We start from the raw sequence: 13,216 nt of genomic DNA, 5'->3' as shown, positions 1-13,216 counted from the left end.
AAAGGTTACTTTCAAATCCTGGATCTGTTTCATTAATTGCTTGACTATGAACAAGTTAATTTGAGCCTTTGATATTTTATTTGCAAGATAGAGAATATTACCCAACTTGCAGAGTCCTTGTGAATGAAAAGAACACCTGGATTATAGTAGGCACTCAAAAAAAAAAAAAATAGCTGCTGCAATGCTTTCATACTGGTATACTTACTGTCTCCTTAAGAGAACATACATGTAGGATAAATTTCTTCATGTTTTCTTTTTTCTGAATTTGCTGAAAAGATTTGCTGAAATCTTCTGTGCACCTGTTTTTTTTTTTTTTTAACATGGGTCTGGTTTAGTTAGCCGATTCCATAAAAACTACATGATCATCTTCAAAGAAGGCATAAATATGAAGATATGTTGTGCCTCCTTCTTAGTACCTCCTTTATCTTGTCTGAACTGACACAAGTGGGGGCAAAGATGTTTCTGAAATAATTAATTTAACTGCAGGATACCATTTAAACAGTAAAATGTTCACCCCTCCTTTCCAGAATGATCCTTTATCAGGATTTCACTTGGCTTCCCTCTATTTTTCAAAGAAAATTAATAAATGCTTTGGATGCAATCTTAAGCCAAGGTCAGCAGCAGCTGCTGTGCACTTGTTTGAAATGTCTATTTTCTTCCACTCATTTCTGACCCTTCTGAATCCCGTTATCAGTGCCTGCACATTTTTGGTAACTGATTGTCATTACATTGTAAGGCTGCTGCTTGGATGATTGCTCCTCATCCAGAGATGTCAGCCAGCTGAAACATACCAAGAGAAAACAAAGGACATTCCTGACTTGGGGAAAAATGGAGCAGGACAAATTTACATGTGTTTGACATTTATATTCTTTTGAGTAGCTTTTCCTCTGAAAATTCCCTGAACTTACTACTTCAAGTAGAAGAATGGAATCTAAATGCAAGAGATTAAAGAAAGCCTACTTTGAAGATGGAGAATAGGATAAAGAATTAGAGGTCCTCAATTTCCTGGTTATGGAAAAGGATAGAATTATAAAATTAACAAGGTCACAGCAATGATAGTCTTTGATGTGCTGGGGAATAATTCTATAAAGTCACAATACATCTATAGGCTTATTATACCAGTGCTTTCTAAGAGCCTTTTTCTATGTCTTCTTTGCACCAGAATGCTAGCACAGGTGTTTTTTTGCATTATTGATCACATGTAAATGGAATGCCTTGAAGGAATGTTACTTTAAATATGGGGGTCTCTGTGTTGGAACAATAGCGGTTTATTTGTATGCTGAGCTTCTGATCTCAAATTGTAGGATTTCACATCAAGACTGTCTGATAAGACCAAGTGATTAAACTCCGGAGGCAGCACTGGTGCCCTGCCCTCAAACTTCGTTTTACTTTCTAACAAACACAAAGCTCATCAGTTGGTGCATGCCCTGGAGAGTGAGATGAGCAGAAACTAATTTTCTAATAAAGAGTTGGTCAAAGAAGATGATCATTTTATGTTAATGCATCGCACACAACTTTGAGGATCAGAGGTTATTTCTGTATATGTGAAACCACTGAGACCTTCTTCCATTACCTAAGACTCTCAATACTTAAGAATTCAATACTTGAATTGATGCTAAAGCACTTAGCTTCTAAGTTTTCAAGCAGTCAAAACCTTTTTTCATGTAAGTTTTCTTTGGGAGCCCAATACATAAAAAACAGTTTAAAAAATGAAATTCTGGTTGATGCAAGATATAACATGAAGTCTGTCCTTTGTCCTCCCCTTCACCATGATGAAGTCCCTGCTGCATTTCACCAGAAGCCCAGGTCCTGCAGGGGAAACAGTTTGCAAAAACGGTAAACAGACAAAGGAAACATTTGCATTATTAGAGGCGGATTGCATTGGCTAGACATGACCTCTAGAAGTCAATTTAAGTAACACCGTTATTAAGAGATAGGTTCTTTTCTGGTTTCTATCCTTTGACAAAATTTATTTTTTTTCCAGAAAGATTTGAACATTCTTGAATTTCTTATTATCATATCATGTAGCCCCAAAACATTTTAAGAGTGTGAAAGAGATTGCTATGGATCATGTGAACATTTTTCTATTTTCTTATCTCTCCAAATATCTTAGTGTGATTTCTCTCTTAATCTATCCACCCATATGCAGGCATCACTAAGGGGCATATTTGGCCCCTTACAAATTTCAGTGAATTTTAATCTGGGTTTCATGCAATACAAAAGATATAGCTGAGTATTATAAAATCTGTATTTACAAACTGAAGTGAAAACCTTTGTCTCTGCTAATAAAATATATGGCATATTGGTACAGGGCTGCAAGGAAGATGAGGATCCCTTGAGAACCACAAAATTATGCATGTATCTGGAATTTGAGAGAAATCTTTAGATGTGGGCCTAATGCATCCTAGTCAGGAGTTTTCAAGTTTGAAATGACTCAGACATTGGTGTAAGCGAAAGCAATGTTTTGATTCACGTAACTGAAAGGTCTGGGAGTAGGGCAGTCTTCAAGGTTCATGTAATATCATCCAGTTTCTGTCACCGTTACTTTCTGTGTGATTTTTCTCTGAGCTAGCCTCAATTTTTTCTTCTTCACATTGGGTTCCTTCAGACATCAGATACAGGGCAAGTTGTAGAGAAGCAATATTGCTGCAACGGTGTCAGGCTTAAACCAACCCCATTTAGCAACTGCAAGAAATAAGGAGACCATTTCTTTTACTAGCATCAGATTACAAAATCCCAGGGAAGATTTTCTTGGCCACTTTGGGTCACATTCCCATCTGTGGGCCCATCAGTGGTCAGAAAGCCTGACAGTATTATTTTTAGTTCTGTATCACAATCAGAATATTCTTAGCATTTACCTCAATGCCCCCAAGACTCTAGTTGGTTGAATCCATTCTGGCTGAATGGTACTTTATTATGTTACTTTTCTGAAATAATAGTTGCATTTTTGTGGAACACGCCATAGTTTTCACCCAAAGATTTTGACAATAAAGTCATCGTGGCTACTTGGGATGGATATGACTTTACCAGGTAGAATAGGAAGCAGAAATGAAGGCAAAACCAAATAAAGTCTGAATGGGATGAAACAACAAACAAAAGTCTTCTCAACTTGGACACTGCCTTTCTTGTGCTCATGACAGACATTAGTAATCAAGTGTACTCTATTTCTGGTAAGCTCAGATCTGGTCTCAGACTCCTCAAAAAAGCCCTCTAGGAACTCAATATTGAAATGCAAAATAAACTTGTTTAGCATCCACGACAGAACCTCAGTCTCCATACTTCATCGTTCTATTTTGGTTTTATTTATTTAAGTTACCTCTACACCCCATGTGGGACTTAAACTCATGACCCCAAAATCAGAGGCACATACTCTTCTGACTGAGGCAGCCAGGTGCTATCATTCTATTTTGTTCTCTAGCATTCAGAAACTTGAGGGCATATTGAAAGTTCTAAAAAGGTGAAATTAAATTTCCTACTGGGGTCTGTATGTTGGAATCAGAGGATAGTGCTCTGGTTGTTTTGTCTCATTTAAAAGAGGCAATTGATTATTGGAAGACATTTATGATGATAAGACAATAAAGAAAAACTCTGGGTGTTTTATTTCTGTTAGCCTTCATTTAACGCTTATCCCTACAGTACTGTTACTGGATGCCTGGCAGATTTTTATTGATGTTGAGAAATAAACCATCTACCCTTCTCGCTGTTTACTATCCACATTAACATGACTCTACTGTTATACTGTCTTCATCAATACAACTTTTTCAGAATATGCTTGCCCAAGAAGATACATATAGCAAATCATTTTATTTAAAAAATATTTTTATTTATTTATTTGACAAAGAGAGAGGGAGTACAAGCAGGGCGAGCGGCAGGCAGAGGAAGAGGGAGAAGCAGTCTCCCTGCTGAGCAGGGAGCCTGATGTGGGGCTCGATCCCAGACCCTGGGATCATGACCTGAGCCAAAGGCAGGCACTTAACCAGCTGAGCCACCCAGGCAACCCCACGAATAATTTTATGTTGCATTCTGAAGATCCATAACTCTCCAACAGAAAATCATATTAAACATGTTTCTACTCTAGGATCCTTTGAATATCCCTTCAAAATTCTCTCTATACTGTGTCTACCAGTCTCAAACTACTGATTACCCAATCCTAACCAAGCCCGCCACATCGAAAGATGTGCTTAAAAGTAGACTTCAAATAACATAAATGTTCCTACTTTGCTCTTCCCAATTTGTGAGGATATGAAGACTCTTTCAAGGAAGTGTTCTTTCTTCTCACAGAAGAAATTCAGTTTTGTCTGAGGTTGTTTGGGTGATATTTTGGGGAAGCCACTATACGACAGTGTCAGCAGCTACTGAACTATATAAATTTAAGTTCAGGTGAATACAACCAACACTTATTGGATGATTTGTATGTGTAATCACTTAGAACTTCAGTGGAGGGGGCTCAAAAGATGAGTAAGATTCATTTCCTGTCCTCTAAATCCTCACAAACTAATGGAGGCATATGAAGAAAATAAGTGTCATACTAAAGTAATATTTTCAGGATAGTTTTGAGAGAAAGAATTAACTAGGATATCTCAGAAAGCTTCTTGGAAGGTGGTATGTTTGAATTTTGTGACAAAACAAGGTTAGTATGTCAAAAGGGGAATGGATGTGAGGGGAACATCTACACTGAAGAAATAGCATGAGCCACGGGCAAAGACATGGAAAAGGTCCAAGAGTGTCCCCAAAACTCAAGTAGACACATGAAGCTGGTGTAAATAGTCAGAAATGAGACTGGAAAGTTGGATACAGATCAAAGCATTATGTACCTGGAATGCCAGCAAAGAGTTCCAGACTTTATTGTGTATACAACCAGTACACAGATGTTTGAGCTCACTCCACTTGCTCACCTTCCCCACCCTCTCCTTTCATGTCCATCTCTCAGGTTATCTGCCTCTGTACCTGTTCTCCCCTCTTCCTTCCCCTTCTTTCCACTGCTTACAACCCTTCCTCTATCTGACCACCTGTTTCCATTAGCTGTTCCCTTAGCTGAATCTCCTCTTATTAGCTCTCTCATCTTGCCACAGCTTGCTCTTGCGCAGCTTCTCTCATCTTACTCTTTAGGTGTGGCAAAGCTATCTGCTGTCTTACTCCCTGTTGTCCCCTGTCCCTTACTTCTTGCCTGAGACCCTTGTTGACCCCTGCCTCTCTTGCCCTCACTTATGGTTTCTCATAATCATTCCCCTTCTATATGTGTTTGTCTTTATTTTTTCCTATCTCAGGGCTAGGAAGATGGCGCCTTATTCCTGGACATATAACCCAAAGGCAAGACCTCTTTTTTTTTTCTTCTTCTTCTGCAGTTTGAAATTGAACAATCACATGGAAAGGCTCTGGTTGGCCCGTCTTGGCTTGTGTGTCTACTCATGTCTGCATCTATCATGTTGGCCAGGGGTATAGGCACTAATAGTAGCATGGCTTCCTTTCCATGTAGGAGCCTGTGGCTGGCAGCTTTTTCCCAACTCCAGAGAACTAGACACCATTGTTGGACAAAAGAGAAACAGTTGATGTTCACTTTGATTATTATAGTTCCATATTACACGTGAGGAAACTGAGACCCAAAATATTAAATAAGTTTCCTAGTCATAACCACCCTAATCTGAACTGACTTCAAACCCATTTCTTAATCTCTGTGATGCCTTCAGTTTCTTATCAATTTCAAGTGATAGGTTTGATGTACTCTCTATGCAAATATAACCAGGGACTCTGGAGAGCATTTTAATTGTGATAGTTAATCTAGTCTGCCTCCCTCCACCCCCTTCTTCCATTTACTTGCTTCCTTTCTTTTCCTATGTTCCTAGGAGGACAGCTGAAGAGAGGGAACACAACTCTTACCTAATTAGATTCTTCACTCTCTATTTTTTTTTTAAAGAATAACATTCAAACATTTATAAGTGCTAAATTTCTTAATACTGAAGTATCCACCTGCCAGGATGTCAGAGTCTAGCTGGGAAGTTTGGGGAGAGATTCTATGAAGATCAGACAAGAAAATGATTCTCTTTAATGGAATAGAGAGTGATGCCAGAGGCTGTGCATCCTAATGTCTAGGTAAATAAGCAGCATATCATATTTTTTATCAAGATTAAAACTTTAAGCAGACGCAGCATGTGTCAGAACAGAAGAGAAAATACCCAATTCATGTCTAAGACCTAGAGAAAAGCACCTTTGGTAAACTATAATTTCTTTTTATGTTAGAGAAGGGTATATTGCTATTCTTCATTTTAATATGTCTTTAATGGATTTATTTCTAAATATAAAAGGAGTAAATGCACATTTGAAAAAGTTTGGGAAAGTATAAAATGGTGAATTAGAAGGGAAAAACACTAAGCTTGAGGGATCATTCTAGGCCTTTTTTTTTTCCTATTGGTGTGTTTATATGGTTCAAAATATGCTACTGTTTTAATTTTTCATCTCTGTTTTTCAGTAAATTTTATATATAAAATTGTAAGATTTGCTACTGTATCATGTCATTCACATTCTTAGAAAACATAATTTTTATTTTTTTATGCACATCAGTTTTTATTTTTATTTTTTAATAAAATAGTTTTTTATTGGTGTTCAATTTACCAACATACAGAATAACACCCAGTGCTCATCCTGTCAAGTGTCCCCCTCAGTGCCCGTCACCTACTCAACCCCACCCCCCGCCCTCCTCCCCTTCCACCATCCCTAGTTCGTTTCCCAGAGTTAGGAGTCTTTATGTTCTGTCTCCCTTTCTGATATTTCCCACACATTTCTTCTCCCTTCCCTTATATTCCCTTTCACTATTGTTTATATTCCCCCAAATGAATGAGAATATACACTGTTTGTCCTTCTCCGATTGACTTACTTCACTCAGCATAATACCCTCCAGTTCCATCCACGTCGAAGCAAATGGTGGGTATTTGTCATTTCTAATGGCTGAGGAATATTCCATTGTATACATAGACCACATCTTCTTTATCCATTCATCTTTCGATGGGCACTGAGGCTCCTTCCACAGTTTGGCTATTGTGGCCATTGCTGCTAGAAACATCGGGGTGCAGGTGTCCCGGCGTTTCATTGCATCTGAATCTTTGGGGTAAATCCCCAGCAGTGCAATTGCTGGGTCGTAGGGCAGATCTATTTTTAACTTTTTGAGGAACCTCCACACAGTTTTCCAGAGTGGCTGCACCAGTTCACATTCCCACCGACAGTGCAGGAGGGTTCCCTTTTCTCCGCATCCTCTCCAACATTTGTTGTTTCCTGCCTTGTTAATTTTCCCCATTCTCACTGGTGTGAGGTGGTATCTCATTGTGGTTTTGATTTGTATTTCCCTGATGGCAAGTGATGCAGAGCATTTTCTCATGTGCATGTTGGCCATGTCTATGTCTTCCTCTGTGAGATTTCTCTTCATGTCTTTTGCCCATTTCATGATTGGATTGTTTGTTACTTTGGTGTTGATTTTAAGAAGTTCTTTATAGATCTTGGAAACTAGCCCTTTATCTGATATGTTATTTGCAAATATCTTCTCCCATTCTGTAGGTTGTCTTTTAGTTTTGTTGACTGTATCCTTTGCTGTGCAAAAGCTTCTTATCTTGATGAAGTCCCAATAGTTCATTTTTGCTTTTGTTTCTTTTGCCTTCGTGGATGAATCTTGCAAGAAGTTACTGTGGCCGAGTTCAAAAAGGGTGTTGCCTGTGTTCTCCTCTAGGATTTTGATGGATTCTTGTCTCACATTTAGATCTTTCATCCATTTTGAGTTTATCTTCGTGTCTGGTGCAAGAGAGTGGTCTAGTTTCATTCTTCTGCACGTGGCTGTCCAATTTTCCCAGCACCATTTATTGAAGAGACTGTCTTTCTTCCAGTGGATAGTCTTTCCTCCTTTATCGAATATTAGTTAACCATAAAGTTCAGGGTCCACTTCTGGGTTCTCTATTCTGTTCCATTGATCTATGTGTCTGTTTCTGTGCCAGTACCACACTGTCAGAAAACATAATTTTTAATTATTTTGTATTGTATTGTGGTTGTACCATGATAACTTAATTATTTCTTTGATACTGGACCTTGATGTGGTTTCTAACATTTTCCCAACATTTTAAGGACTAAATCTGGTGCATTTGCTCTTTGAGTTACTGTTCCCCAACCTCCCTGCTTCTATGATATGAATGTGCAATAGACACAAGCCTATAATGCAGCTCTATAAAGAATATATTTTTTCTGGCATTCTTTTTTTTTTAAATTTTATTTTTATTTATTTATGATAGTCACAGAGACAGAGAGACGCAGAGACACAGGCAGAGGGAGAAGCAGAGGGAGAAGCAGGCTCCATGCACCGGGAGCCTGATGTGGGATTTGATCCCGGGTCTCCAGGATCGCGCCCTGGGCCAAAGGCAGGCGCCAAACCGCTGCGCCACCCAGGGATCCCAAGAATATATTTTTAAATGTGACATCAATTTAGTTCAACTTCAGGGCCAAGTTCCTCTAAGGCTGACAGGAATGGGACAACTTGAGAATCAAGACATTCTTGACACAGGAAAATATTCATTAAAAAAAAAAAAACTTTTATGAAACATTGTGAACTTTTCTTTAAAGTTCAGGAGCTTATGTAACAAATACCCATTCAGATTTACCAAACCTTGGCATTTTCTTATATTTGCTTTAGCTTTTTGGTTTGTTTGTTTGTTTAAGAAGCCAAACCATGCAAATACAGTCTGAGGTAACTTTTTACCCCTTCACAGAAGTAACCACAATCCTAAAATTGGTAAGAATTCTTTGTATCCATCTTTTTTTTTTTTTTACTTTTTTTTGGATATGATAAATAGTGTTATTTATGCATACTTTTTATTGTCTTTTTTGCTTCAATCTGTGGCTTGTCTTTTTACTTTATACAATTATTTGTTGTATAGAAGTTTTAACTGTTAAAGTAATGAATTTTTTAAGTTTTCTCTTACTGTTAACCTTAAGAAATCCTTTTTATTCTGTTTAAAGGAAAGCATATTCCTATAATTTCTGCTAAGTATTTTAAGGTTTGCTGTTCCATTTAGATTTTTATCTATTGAAAGTATATTTCATAAGTTTTCTGAGGCATAGATTTAATTAAATTTAACACGTTAGTATAGGAAACAATGTTCCCAATATCATTTATTGACTACTAGACACCATCTTTTCCCACCACTTTGAAATGCCACTTCTGTCACACGTCAATTTTCCATGTACGTATGCATTTACTTATGCGCAAAACAAATTTCTGTGCCACTGGTCTATTTTTCTGTTTCTGCTTCCATAAAGCACTATTTTAATCACTGTAGCTTTATAGTAACTCGGTATCTGGTAGGTAGACTTCTCCTGCCTTATTATTCTTCAAAATTGTTTCAGATATTCTTGGCTCATTAATTTTCTATATATTTTAGTACCAGCTTGTCGAGTTCCATGAGAACTCCCGGATTTTTATCAAAATTGTATTAGGGAATAATAGATTACTTTGGGGGGAAATAGACATTTTTGTGATATTGAATCGGCCCATGTAAAGTCATAGAATATCTCTCCATTTATTCAAGATTCTTATGTTCTACAATAACATTTGGTGATTTTCTTTAGATAGAACTTATGTATTTTTGGTTAAGTTCATATTTAAGTGCTTCATAAATTTTGTTACCAGGTTAAATGGGATAGCTCATCCTATTATCTTCTCTAATAGTCTTTTACTAATGTACAAGGCACTATTCACAATCATCTTGTGTCCAGGAAGTTTGCTGTACTCTCTTATTAACTTTATCACAAAGGGCTATGGAGTTTTATTGATTTTTATATTTAAAGGTTTTATTTATTTATTCATGAGAGACACAGAGAGGCAGAGACATAGGCAGATGGAGAAGCAGGGTCCCTGTGGGGAGCCCAGGGCAGGACTCAATCCCAGGACCCTGGAATCATGACCTGAGAAAAAGACAGATGCTCAACCACTGAGCCACCCAGGTGTGGGCTGTGGAATTTTAAAATTATCTATAAATTACTTTTTTGAATCTATCAGATGATCAAATGTGTTTTCTTTCTTTTTCAGTTAGTGTGATGAGTTACAATGATATCTTTTTAAATGTGAAAACATTTTTGCATGCCTAGAATAAACTCTATTTGACCCTGATAAATTTGCTTTTTTATGTATCATTAGAATCAATTTGCATTTTGTTTACTGTGGTACAATTTATATAGTGTAGAATTCACCATTTTAACCATTTCAAAATTTAAAATTCAGCAGCACTTAATACACTCACAGTATTGTGCAACCATCTCCACTGTCTAGTTCCAGAACATTTTTATCACCATAAAAGGAAGCTCTATGTCCATTAAGTAAACACTTCCCATTCTCTCTTCTCTCTGGACCCTGGCAATGATTAGTCTACTTTCCATCTCTATGGATTTGTCTGTATGAACATTTCATATAAATGGAATCATAGAAAATGTGGTCCTTTGTATCTGGCTTCTTTCACTGAGCAAGATTCATTCACATTGCAGCACACGTAAGCAGTTTTTGACTGCATAATATTCCATCACATGCATATATCAAGTTCTGCTTCTCTGCACATCAATTGATAGATACTTGGGTTATTTCCATCTTTTGGCTATTGTGAATACTTTTGCTATGAATTTTTTGGGTACAAGTTCTATTTGAGCACCTGTTTAATTGTTTGGTGTATACCTAGGAGTATAATTATATGGTCATATAGTAATTATATATTTAAAGTATTGAGGGAAACACCAAATTGTTTTTCACAGTGGCTGGACCATTTTACATTCCTATGAGCAGTGTAAAAGCTTACAAATTTCTCCGTGTCTCAACACCTGTTATTTTCTATCTCTTTGGGTGGGCATAGCCATTCTAGTGGCTATGAAATGATAGCTCTTTGTGATTTTTATTTGCATATCCCTAATGACTGTGATGTTGAGCATCTTTTCATGTGCTTCTTGGCTATTTGATTATCTTCTTTGGAGAAATGTCTATTCAAGTGTTTACTCTTTTTGAAATTCAGTGGTTTGTTGTTTTTGAGCTGTGTTTTAAAAATATATATTCTAGATACTAGGCTTTTATTCGATACACAATTAAGAATTTTTTTTCTGATTTTGGGGGTTGTTATCACTTTTTTTTAAAGATTTATTTAAAATAAATAAATCTCTAAAATAGAGAGAGAGAGAGAGAGAGAGAGAGAGAGAGAGAGAGAGAGCATGAGCAGGGGGAGGGGCAGAAGGTGAGGGAGAGAAATCCTCAAGCTAACTTCCCGAAGAGTGCAAAGCCCGATGTGGGCCTTGATCCCAGGACCTCAAGATCATGACCTGAGCTGAAATCAAGAATCAGACACTTAACTGAGCCACCCAGGTGCCACATTATCACTTTCTTGATAGTGTCCTTTGTATAACTGTTTTTTATTTTGATGAGGTTGAATTTATCTATTTTTCTTTTGTTGCTTGTGCTTTTGGTGCCATAGAATTACAAATACTTTGCTAAGAGTTTTTGCATCTATCATCATGAGAGATGAAAATGTCTTGGAAATAAAGTTGTGCTGGAATCATAAAAAAGATAGCATGCTACCTTTACTATTTTCTAAAAATTTCCATGGAAGATTGGAATTATTTCTTCCTTAGACATTTAAAAGAATTCAGTGGTGAACACCTCTCGGCCTTAGGTTTTCTTGGTGGGAAGTTTTCAATAATAGATTCAATTTCTTTATGCAGCAGTGACTTATTAAGAATTTCTATTTCCTTTTGTCAACTTTGGTAAACTGCATTTTTGAAGCATTTTCTATTTCACCCAGATATTCAATTTATTGGCATAAAGTCACTCATAATTTCCTCTTGTTAATGTTTTCATCTGTGTAGATCCTGTAGTAGTGACCTCATTTGACTTTAAATATTTTTAATTTGTGTTTTCTTTTCCTCCTAATTTTGTAAATTAATTAATATGTTCATATTAATATGTTCATATTAATATTTCCATAAGAACAATTTTCATGATTTTTTGTATATATGTTTGTATTCTATTTCACTGGTTTCTGGTTTTATTTCTCATGTTTGATTTATTGTTCTAGCTTCTTGTGGTAGATGTTTAGGTGTTTAGATTTCAGGCTTTTCTTTTTCTAATATATTAACATAAAATTACAAATCTCCATATGAACACTGTCTTAGCTGCATCCAGGCACCCTCAAACTTTTAAAATAACAGCTTTATTGAGATAATTCATATACCATAGAATTCACTTTTTGAAGTGTACAATTTAGTAGTTTCGTATAGTCACAGAGTGTGCCACCATCACCACCATCTAATTCCAGAACATTTTCATTACCCCACAAAGAAACTCCCTATACATTAGCAGTCAATCTCCATTCTCCTCTTTTCCAGGCCCTGTCAATCACTAATCTACTTTCTGTTTCTATAGATTTGCCTGTTCTGGACCTTTTATAAAAATGGAATCATATGATATGTGATCTGCTGTGTCTAGCTTTTTTCATTTCACATAATTTTTTTGAGGTGCATCCATTTTGTAGCATACACACTAAAGCATTCCTTATTATTGCCAAATAATATTCCATTACAGTATATACCACATTAATTTTACCTGTTGACCAGTTGATGGACAATTGGTTTGGTTCTCCTTTTTGTCTATTAGAATAATGTTGCTGTGAACACTTGCATAACAATTTTTATGTGGTGTTTTTGTTTCTCTTGGGCATTCATTTCCCGGTACAAAGGGTAGGTCATATGATAACTGTGTTTAATATTTTGAGAAACTTCCAAAAGACTTTCCAAAGTGCAATCCCAGCAGCAATGCTATGAGGGTTCTAATTTCTCCACATCCTTACTAACATTCACTATTGTCTATCATAGCCATTCTATTGGGTACAAAATGGTATCTTGTTGTGATTTTGATTTATATTTCCCTAATGACTAATGATAGTGAACATCTTTCAAGTACTTGCTGGTTATTTTTATATCTTGTTTAGAAAAATATTTATTTGAAAACTGTAGTCATTTAGTAACTGGGTGCTCCATTCTTCCTTTTTTTCCTCCCTTTTTTTCTTGCCATCCTCCTAGGGTAACTTTTCTTTTTCTATGAGTTCATCATTTGGTAGTTTTCCCAGAAAGGTCTTCTAGAGGGTTTCCCATCTTCTTAGTCTTTGTGTATATAAAATTTTGTGTTAAAGTTTTTCCTGCCCTAATGGCAGTT

The sequence above is a fragment of the Nyctereutes procyonoides genome, unplaced genomic scaffold (assembly GCF_905146905.1).
Source record: "Nyctereutes procyonoides isolate TBG_1078 unplaced genomic scaffold, NYPRO_anot_genome, whole genome shotgun sequence".
Lineage (NCBI taxonomy): Eukaryota > Metazoa > Chordata > Mammalia > Carnivora > Canidae > Nyctereutes > Nyctereutes procyonoides.
The sequence above is the reverse complement of the archived record's forward strand: the minus strand, read 5'-3'. Positions refer to the sequence as shown.